Source organism: Tripterygium wilfordii, chromosome 14, assembly GCF_013401445.1.
Source record: "Tripterygium wilfordii isolate XIE 37 chromosome 14, ASM1340144v1, whole genome shotgun sequence".
NCBI lineage: Eukaryota > Viridiplantae > Streptophyta > Magnoliopsida > Celastrales > Celastraceae > Tripterygium > Tripterygium wilfordii.
Window position 1 is genome coordinate 7,542,958 of NC_052245.1, and position 10,509 is coordinate 7,553,466.

The following is a 10,509-nucleotide window of genomic DNA, read 5'->3' on the forward strand; positions in this document are numbered from 1 at the left end:
TTGCCTCAATGAGTGGAATATTAATCTCCACCTTCTTCAAAACTTCAAAAATATCCCGATTATACTTGCTTTTCTTAGCCGGTGCAAGACGAGATGGAAAAGGCACTTTTGGAACATACTCTTCTACTTCCGACTTTTCCTTCTCAACATGAGGTATTTTGGAAACACTTGGCTCCACCGCTATAGGTTCATCATGATTCTCACCTTCAAGCTTTTTATACTCAATCTTGTTATCCACGTTTTTCCCACTTCGCAAAACAGTAATAGCATTAGCATCTTCATACTGCTTAGGATTTACCTCAGATTGACTCGGCAGCTTTCCTGGCTGTCTTTCACTCAAGGCATGAGCAAGTTGTCCTACTTGCATTTCAAGCTTTGCGATAGATTGAGTATTACTGGAAACAGTTTGTTGCAACTGAGTCATTGACTTGCTCATCTCTGCTTGTGAATGTTGCATTGAGACTTGTGATTGAGCAAGTTGGGAAATAAGGTCCTCCATAGTAGACTTCCTTGCATCTTGAGAAGGTGGCTCGTGTCGTGGAGCTTGCCAAGGTCTAGGCCCTTGATTGAAATTCTGGGGTGAAGCATAGGAGAAATTGGGGTGATTCTTCCATCCTGGGTTATATGTGTGAGAAAACGGATCATTCTGCTGCCTATGAAAAGGTTGAATAGCATTAACTTCAGCTTCAGGAAATGTCCCACTTCTAGAACATACATGAGTAGGATGATCGGTGCCTCCACAAATGCCGCAAGGATCCAAATTTCTGCTCAGCAAAGTCACTACCGCATCCAATTTCCTAGCCACAGATGCCATCTCTGTATTTGAACCACTAGCCTCATAAACCATGTGTCTAGGAGCATCAAGATCACGATTATCCCATTGTGAGGAATTTGCCACCACAGTCTCAATAATTTCATTGGCTTCAGTTGGTTCCTTAGCCATAATATTTCCTCCAGCAGCTGCATCTAACCTATGGCGGCATTCATCAGCCAGATGTTGGTAAAAGTATGATATAATCTGCCATGGCAAGAATTGATGATGTGGGCAACCAATCAATAAAGTTTTATATCGCTCCCAAGCCTTAAAAAGTGGTTCTCCCTTGTTCTGCCTGAAATGGAAAATCTGATCCCTAAGCCTCTGTGTCCTTGACTGAGTATAGAACTTCTGAATAAACTTAGCAGAAAGTTGATCCCAAGAAGTGATAGAATTTGGTGGCAGAGTCTTGAACCAGATCTTAGCACTTTCCTTAAGAGAAAAAGGAAATAGCTTCAACCGTATGAACTCTTCAGATATGCCTTGAATTTTTTGAGTGCCACAAATCTCCAGAAAATTATCAATGTGATCACTAGCATCTTGATTTTCCGCTCCTGAGAATGATGGGAGCATGTTAATCACATGACATTTAAGCTCATAAGATAGATTTGGCGGAATGGTTGGTAATATGATGCAAGATTGTCTAGTAGAGAATTGTGGCATAGAGTAGTCCATGATGGTAACAGGAGCATTTGCATTGTTGCCAACTTCTTCACGATTTTCAGCCATGCTTGCTTGTTCAGAATGTTCTCCCAAAATTTTGTCACTAGACGAACTAGAGCTGGATGTAGGAGAGATAGACCGAGTAGAAGATTGCTCCTCAAGAAGGTCCTTGCCTCTCTTGTTCCTTCGTGTACGTTCCAAGTCTAGATCAACAGGAAGAATTTCAGTATCTTGAGAACGCCTTCCTTGCATGAACTACAAACAAGAAAGAATAGTATAAGGATCACTAATTGTCAAGTAAGTAAAAACTAAACTAAGTATGTAAGTATCTATGTATATAAACAATAGTGGATCAAATATAAGCAACCGTCCCCGGCAACGGCGCCATAAACTTGTTGGGTCTAAATTAACCTTACTAGCAAGTGTACTAGTCGGCGACTACAGCACAATGATGAGCAAGGGTCGAATCCACAGAGACGGTGTTATATCTAATCCAAATGTATATTTGTATGTACGTATGGACAATGCAAACAAAAGTAAAGTTCAACTCAAGATTGTTTGGTTGGGTAATTAAACTAAGACAAGCAAATAGCAAAGTGTTTTTGGTATTTTCTTAGAATAAAGATGCAACTAATGCAAGTGAGATGAATGAGATGAACACCAAGGCTTTGGAATCCCCCTTGGGAAATGACTTGCAATGACACAAATTCACACACATATTTGCTAATTCGGGCATAACGAATCCGTACCTAAGTCGGTTTTAGCGCACTTAAGCCAAATCTCCCTAAAATCGATTACTAGCCATCTTATTGGTCTAGGTCGGATATTCCTAAATACATTCTAGCCATCTTATTGGTCTAAACATGCATAGGAATTCATGGAGTTCTATGGAGATTAGAATTCATACAAATTGTCACCTAATTAAAGGGAGACACATTCCTAATCAAATGTTTCAAGAAGCATAATCTACTTGACATATTATTGTCTAAGCAAATTCTCCAAACAATTTCATCCAAAAACCTAAAGTGTTGGCCAAACACTACAAGCATGAAGAAATTGCAATCAAACATAGAAACACAAGATTTATACCCAAATCAACTCATATATATGTAAATCAAGTCATAAACAAAGTCATCAAACCCAAGGCTTCAACCTAGCCTTGGCACAAGAGATTTAGTTACACATAATGAGAGAAAAACACAAAAGGAGAGATGAGAAAATCATGAATAAACCCAATTAGTTGAGTAGATCCAAGTTGAGCTGAAGAATCTCTCCTCCTAGCTCCAAGAGTCGCCTTCCCCCTCTGGTTTCGCTCTCCAGAAACTCAGTTCTAGGTCTCAAAGTGTCGTGCGGCTCGGCAAGTTCGCGAATTAAAACATCCCAAAAAACTGTCTTGTGCGCCTAGGCGCGTTGTATTCACGCCTAGGCGCACCACGCCTAGGCGCACGCCTAGGCGCAATCCTAGGCGTGCACAACTTCAAATTCACTCCCCAACTCGCTGGACTGGGCGTGCACAAGTGATACTGGGCGTGCACAAATATTGCGCCTAGGCGTGGAATGATTCCAAAATCTCCATACGACGTCTGATTTGCACGATTTTAGCGTCTATGGAAAGCTTGAGATGTCTAGTTTCCAATGCCTTTTATTTCGCTTGATTCCGATAACGTGACAAAAAGTTATAAGTATTTGAACACACGAAGGTCGGTGGACATTTTCTTCAGTTCAGCCCTTTTTTCATCACTTTTCATCCAAACCGCAATCAACCTATCAAAAAATACAAATCAAAACATAAATACACTCATTATTTATTTAAATGAAGCTTAAGAGGGGGAGATTCCTACCAAAAACAATAGGTATTATCACACCTATCAATACCAATAGACCAAGTTATGTTCTTTAATGCACAAAAACGTTAAAAGCTCATCTATGGAGAGAGTTGAGTAATTCGAAGGCATGAAAGTGGACCGTTGTACTCTCTGTAGTGTTCTTAACAGTCTAAGTTATTAGTGTAGCTTTCGTACAATGTTTTCTAACCAAAAGATGCCAATAGACCAAGTTATGTTCTCAATTGCACAAAAACGTGAAAAGCTCGTCTATGGAGAGAGTAGAGCAACTCCAATGCATCAAAGTGGACCGTTATACTCTATTTAGTATTCTTAGAAGCCTAAGAAGTTAGTGTAGCTTTTGTACAACGTTTTGTAACCAAAATATACCAATAGACCAAGTTATGTTCTCAAAAGCACAAAAACGTTAAAGGCATCAAAGTGGACCGTTGTACTCTATTTAGTGTTCTTAACAGTCTAAGTTATTAGTGTAGCTTTCGTACAATGTTTCATAACCAAAAGATGCCAATAGACCAAGTTCTTCTCTCAATTGCGCAAAAATGTGAAACGCTCGTCTATCGAGAGAGTAGAGCAACTCCAAGGTATCAAAGTGGACCGTAGTACTCTATTTCATGTTCTTAGAAGTCTAAAAAGTTAGTGTAGCTTTTGTACAACGTTTCGTAACCAAAAGATACCAGTAGACCAAGTTATGTTCTCAAAAGCACAAAACGTGAAAAGCTCATCTATGGAGAGAGTTGAGTAATTCCAAGGCCTCAAAGTGGACTGTTGTACTCTATTTAGCATTCTTAGACGTCTAAGTTGTTAGTATATCTTTCGTACAATGTTTCGTAACCAAAAGATGCCAATAGACCAAGTTATGTTCTCAAAAGCACAAAACGTGAAAAACTCTTCTACGGAGAGAGTAGAGCAAAGCCAAGGAATCAAAGTGGACCGATATACTCTATTTTGTGTTCTTAGAAGTCTAAGAAGTTAGTGAAGCTTTCGTACAATGTTTCGTAACCAAAAGATACCAATAGACCAAGTTATGTTATTTAATGCACAAAAACGTTAAAAGCTCGTCTATGGAGAGAGTTGAGTAATTCCAGGGCATCAAAGTGAACTGTTGTACTCTATTTAGCGTTCTTAGCAGTCTAAGTTGTTAGTGTAGCCTTCGTATAACGTTTCGTAGCCGAAAGGTACCAATAGACCAAGTTATGTTCTCAAAAGCACAAAAACGTGAAAAGCTCGTCTATGGAGAGAGTCGAGTAACTCCAAGGTATCAAAGTGGACTATTATGCTCTATCTAGCGTTCTTAGAAGTCTAGGAAGTTAGTGTAGCTTTCTTACAACGTTTCATAACCAAAAGATACCAATAGACTTAGTTATGTTCTCAATTGCACAAAAACGTGAAAAGCTCATCTATGGAGAGAGTAGAGCAACCCCAATGCATCAAAGTGGACCGTTATACTCTATTTAGTGTTCTTAGAAATCTAAGAAGTTAGTGTAGCCCTCGTACAACGTTTCGTAACCAAAAGATACCAATAGACCAAGTTACGTTCTCAAAAGCATAAAGACGTTGAAAGCTCCTCTATGGAGAGAGTAGAGCAAATCCAAGGCATCAAAGTGGACCGCTATACTCTATCTAGTGTTCTTAGAAGTCTAAGAAGTTAGTGCAGCTCTCGTACAACGTTTCGTAACCAAAAGATACCAATACACCAAGTTATGTTCTTTAATGCACAAAAACGTTAAAAGCTCATCTATGGAGAGGTGAGTAATTCCAAGGCATCAAAGTGGACCGTTGTACTCTATTTAGTGTTCTTAGAAGTCTAAGAACACTAAAACGTGAAAAGCACTTCTATGGAGAGAGTAGAGCAACTCTAAGGCATCAAAGTAGACCGTAGTACTCTATTTCATGCACAAAAAGATACCAATAGACCAAGTGACGTTCTCAAAAGCATAAAAACGTTGAAAGCTCCTCTATGGAGAGATTAGAGCAAATCCAAGGCATCAAAGTGGACCGTTATACTCTATCTAGTGTTCTTAGAAGTCTAAGAAGTTAGTGTAGCTGTCGTACAACGTTTCGTAACCAAAAGATACCAATAGACCAAGTTATGTTCTTTAATGCACAAAAACGTTAAAAGCTCATCTATGGAGAGAGTTGAGTAATTCCAAGGCATCAAAGTGGACCGTTGTACTCTATTTAGTGTTCTTAACAGTCTAAGTTATTAGTGTAGCTTTCGTACCTTGTTTCGTAACCAAAAGATGCCAATAGACCATGTTATTCTCTCAATTGCACAAAAACGTGAAAAGCTCGCCTATGGAGAGAGTAGAGCAACTCCAAGGTATCAAAGTGGACCGTAGTACTCTATTTCTTGTTCTTAGAAGTCTAAAAAGTTAGTGCAGCTTTTGTACAACGTTTTGTAACCAAAATATACCAATAGACCAAGTTATGTTCTTTAATGCACAAAAACGTTAAAAGCTCATCTATGGAGAGAGTTGAGTAATTCCAAGGCATCAAAGTTGACCGTTGTACTCTATTTAGTGTTCTTAACAGTCTAAGTTATTAGTGTAGCTTTCGTACAATATTTTCTAACCAAAAGATGCCAATAGACCAAGTTATGTTCTCAATTGCACAAAAACGTGAAAAGCTCATCTATGGAGAGAGTAGAGCAACTCCAATGCATCAAAGTGGACCGTTATACTCTATTTGGTGTTCATATGAGTCTAAGAAGTTAGTGTAGCTTTTGTACAACGTTTTGTAACCAAAATATACCAATAGACCAAGTTATGTTCTCAAAAGCACAAAAACGTTACAAGCTCTTCCATGGAGAGAGTAGAGGAAATCCAAGGCATCAAAGTGGACCGTTGTACTCTATTTAGTGTTCTTGACAGTCTAAGTTATTAGTGTAGCTTTTTTACATTGTTTCGTAACCAAAAGATGCCAATAGACCAAGTTATTCTCTCAATTGCACAAAAACGTGAAAAGCTCGTCTATGGAGAGAGTAGAGCAACTCCAAGGTATCAAAGTGGACCGTAGTACTCTATTTCATGTTATTAGAAGTCTCAAAAGTTTGTGTAGCTTTTGTACAACGTTTCGTAGCGGAAAGGTACCAATAGACCAAGTTATGTTCTCAAAAGCACAAAACGTGAAAAGCTCGTCTACGGATGGAGTTGAGTAATTCCAAGGCCTCAAAGTGGATTGTTGTACTCTATTTAGCATTCTTAGACGTCTAAGTTGTTAGTGTATATTTCATACAACGTTTCGTAACCAAAAGATGCCAATAGGCCAAGTTATGTTCTCAAAAGCACAAAACGTGAAAAGCCCCTCTATGGAGAGAGTAGAGCTATTCCAAGGAACCAAAGAGGACCGATATACTCTATTTTGTGTTCTTAGAAGTCTAAGAAGTTAGTGAAGCTTTCGTACAATGTTTCGTAACCAAAAGATACCAATAGATCAAGTTATGTTATTTAATGCACAAAAACGTTACAAGCTCATCTATCGAGAGAGTTGAGTAATTCCAGGTCATCAAAGTGAACTTTTGTACTCTATTTAGCGTTCTTAGCAGTCTAAGTTGTTAGTGTAGCCTTCGTACAATGTTTCGTAGTGGAAAGGTACCAATAGACCAAGTTATGTTCTCAAAAGCACAAAAACGTGAAAAGCTCGTCCATGGAGAGAGTAGAGTAACTCCAAGGCATCAAAGCGGACCGTTATACTCTATCTGGTGTTCTTAGAATTCTAAGAAGTTAGTGTAGCTTTCGTACAACGTTTCGTAAGCAAAAGATACCAATAGACCAAGTTATGTTCTCAAAAGCATAAAAACGTTAAAAGCTCTTCTATGGAGAGAGTAGAAGAAATCCAAGGCATCAAAGTGGTCCGTTACACTCTATTTCGTGTTGCTAGAAGTCTAAGAAGTTAGTGTAGCTCTCATACAACGTTTCGTAACCAATGATACCAATAGACCTAGTTACGTTCTCGAAAGCATAAAAACGTTAAAAGCTCCTCTATAGAGAGAGTAGAGCAAATCCAAGGCATCAAAGTGGACCGTTATACTCTATCTAGTGTTCTTAGAAGTCTATGAAGTTAGTGCAGCTTTCGTACAACGTTTCGTAACCAAAAGATACCAATAGACCAAGTTATGTTCTTTAATGCGCAAAAATGTTAAAAGCTCATCTATGGAGAGAGTTGAGTGACGCCAAAGCATCAAAGTGGACCGTTGTACTCTATTTAGTGTTCTTAGAAGTCTATGTTGTTAGTGTATCTTTCGTACAACGTTTCGCAACCAAAAGATGCCAAGAGACCAAGTTAAGTTCTCAAAAGCACAAAAACGTGAAAAGCTCATCTATGGAGAGAGTAGAATAACTCCAAGGCATCAAAGTGGACCGTTATACTCTATCTAGTGTTCTTGGAAGTCTAAGAAGTTAGTGCAGCTTTCGTACAACGTTTCGTAACCAAAAGATACCAATAGACCAAGTTATGTTCTTTAATGCACAAAAAGTTAAAAGTTCATCTATGGAGAGAGTTGAGTAATTCCAAGCCATCAAAGTGGACCGTTGTACTCTGTTTAGTGTCCTTAGAAGTCTAAGTTGTTAGTGTATCTTTCGTACAACGTTTCGTAACCAAAAGTTGCAAATAGACCAAGTTGTGTTCTCAAATGCATAAAAACGTTGAAAGCTCCTCTATGGAGAGAGTAAAGCAAATCCAAGCCATCAAAGTGGACCGTTATACTCTACCTAGTGTTCTTAGAAGTCTAAGAAGTTAGTGTAGCTCTCGTACAACGTTTCGTAAACAAAAGATACCAATAGACCAAGTTATGTTCTCTAATGCACAAAAACGTTAAAAGCTCATCTATGGAGAGAGTTGAGTAATTCCAAGGCATCAAAGTGGACCGTTGTACTCTATTTAGTGTTCTTAGAAGTCTAAGTTGTTAGTGTATCTTTCGGATAATGTTTCGTAACCAAAAGATGCCAATAAACCAAGTTATGTTCTCAAATGCACAAAAACGTGAAAAGCTCTTCTATGGAGAGAGTAGAGCAACTCCAAGGCATCAAAGTGGACCGTAGTACTCTATTTCAAGTTCTTAGAAGTCTAAAAAGTTGGTGTAGCTTTCGTACAACTTTTCGTAACCATAAGATCCCAATAGACCACGTTAAGTTCTCAACAGCACAAAAATATGAAAACCTCGTCTATTGAGAGAGTAGAGCAACTCCAATGCATCAAATTCGACCGTTATACTCTATTTGGTGTTCTTAGAAGTCTAAGAAGTTAGTGTAGCTTTTGTACAACATTTTGTAACCAAAATATACCAATAGACCAAGTTATGTTCTCAAAAGCACAAAAACATTAAAAGCTCCTCTACGGAGAGAGTAGAGGAAATCCAAGGCATCAAAGTGGACCGTTGTACTCTATTTAGTGTTCTTAACAGTCTAAGTTATTAGTGTAGCTTTCGTACAATGTTTCTTAACCAAAACGTGCCAATAGACCAAGTTACGTTCTCAAAAGCATAAAAACGTTAAAATCTCCTCTATGGAGAGAGTTGAGCAAATCCAAGGCATCAAAGTGGACCGTTATACTCTATCTAGTGTTTGTAGAAGTCTAAGAAGTTAGTGCAGGTTTCGTACAACGTTTCGTAACCAAAAGATACCAATAGACCAAGTTATGTTCTTTAATGCACAAAAACGTTAAAATTTCATCTATGGAGAGAGTTGAGTAATTCCAAGGCATCAAAGTGGACCGTTGTGCTCTATTTAGCATTCTCAGAAGTCTAAGTTGTTAGTGTATTTTTCGTACAACGTTTCGTAACCAAAAGATGCCAACAGACCAAGTTATGTTCTGAAAAGCACAAAACGTGAAAAGCTCCTCTATGGAGAGAGTAGAGCAAATCCAAGGAACCAAAGTGGACCGATATACTCTATTTTGTGTTCTTAGAAGTCTAAGAAGTTAGTGCAGCTTTCGTATAATGTTTCTTTACCAAACGATACCAATAGGCCAAGTTATGTTATTTAATGCACAAAAATGTTAAAAGCTCATCTATGGAGAGAGTTGAGTAATTCCAGGGCATCAAAGTGAACTGTTGTACTCTATTTAGCGTTCTTAGCATTCTAAGTTGTTAGTGTAGCCTTCGTACAACGTTTGGTAGCCGAAAGGTACAAATAGACCAAGTTATGTTCTCAAAAGCATAAAAACGTGAAAAGCTCGTCTATGGAGAGAGTAGAGTAACTCCAAGGCATCAAAGTGGACCATTATACCCTATCTAGTGTTATTAGAAGTCTAACAAGTTAGTGTAGCTTTCGTACAACGTTTAGTAACCAAAAGATACAAATGGACCAAGTTATGTTCTCAAAAGCATAAAAACGTTAAAAGCTCCTCTATGGAGAGAGTAGAGGAAATCCAAGGCAGCAAAGTGGACCGTTACACTCAATTTCGTGTTCCTAGAAGTCTAAGGAGTTAGTGTAGCTCTCGTACAACGTTTTGTAACCAAAGGATACCGATAGACCAAGTTACATTCTCAAAAGCATAAAAACATTAAAAGCTCCTCTATGGAGAGAGTAGAGCAAATCCAAGGAATCAAAGTGGACCGTTACACTCTATTTCATGTTCTTAGAAGTCAAAGAAGTTAGTGTAGCACTCGTACAATGTTTCGTAACCAAAGGATACCAATAGACCAAGTTACGTTCTCAGAAGCATAAAAACGTTAAAAGCTCCTCTATGGAGAGAGTAGAGCAAATCCAAGACATCAAAGTGGACCGTTACAATCTATTCCATGTTCTTAGAAGTCTAAGGAGTTAGTGTAGCTCTCGTACAACATTTTGTAACCAAGGGATACCAATAGACCAAGTTGCATTCTTGAAAGCATAAAAACGTTAAAAGCTCCTCTATGGAGAGAGTAGAGGAAATCCAAGGCAGCAAAGTGGACCGTTACACTCAATTTCGTGTTCCTAGAAGTCTAAGGAGTTAGTGTAGCTCTCGTACAACGTTTTGTAACCAAAGGATACCGATAGACCAAGTTACATTCTCAAAAGCATAAAAACATTAAAAGCTCCTCTATGGAGAGAGTAGAGCAAATCCAAGGAATCAAAGTGGACCGTTACACTCTATTTCATGTTCTTAGAAGTCAAAGAAGTTAGTGTAGCACTCGTACAATGTTTCGTAACCAAAGGATACCAATAGACCAAGTTACGTTCTCAAAAGCATAACAACGTTAAAAGCTCC

The 10,509-nt window shown here is 38.4% G+C and overlaps 1 non-coding gene across 1 annotated transcript; it reads left to right on the forward strand.

The window, feature by feature from the left end:
* Positions 1-1,031: 1,031 nt before the first annotated feature.
* On the forward strand, positions 1,032-1,138 carry LOC120015800. The gene has a single exon (XR_005471820.1). It is a non-coding gene; the product is annotated as a small nucleolar RNA R71 (small nucleolar RNA).
* Positions 1,139-10,509: the final 9,371 nt, after the last annotated feature.